The sequence below is a fragment of the Etheostoma spectabile genome, chromosome 5, assembly GCF_008692095.1.
Source record: "Etheostoma spectabile isolate EspeVRDwgs_2016 chromosome 5, UIUC_Espe_1.0, whole genome shotgun sequence".
Classification (NCBI taxonomy): Eukaryota; Metazoa; Chordata; class Actinopteri; order Perciformes; family Percidae; genus Etheostoma; species Etheostoma spectabile.
Window position 1 is genome coordinate 2821937 of NC_045737.1, and position 422 is coordinate 2822358.

The 422-nt window shown below is 42.2% G+C and overlaps 1 protein-coding gene across 1 annotated transcript in view; it reads right to left on the minus strand.

The window, feature by feature from the left end:
- Positions 1–422, minus strand: part of nelfb (negative elongation factor complex member B) — a 15918-nt gene that overhangs the window by 6315 nt on the left and 9181 nt on the right. The window lies entirely within an intron of this gene.

Sequence of the window (422 nt, forward strand, 5' to 3'; positions counted from 1 at the left end):
GAATGAGCACATATTTGTGAAAGAACAAAGTTGTTTTTACAACTCAAAACATTACACAATGGAGCTTTAACAGTGGATGGAGCAACACAGTTGCCCAGTGGAATCCAACCACTGCTTTCCCTCTGCAGTATGTCCCGACATAGTGCCCCTCAGAGCCAACAGTGCTAATTAAGGAAACCCCTACATTTTTTTTATGATTGGCTATGACCGTAAAGCACCAACATTTGGTACTGTTTTTCTCAGACATAAAGAGTGCCAACGAGATGAAGCAGATGCCTCAACAGGCCGTATGCAAAAAGCTTTTTAAAAATACGTTCTCCAGCATAAAGCTTTGTTAAAATAGAGCGAAAGTGAATTGCAGTCTATGTCCACAGAAGGGTGTGCACCAAGTACGAGAGAGAGACAGAGAGAGAGAGAGAGAG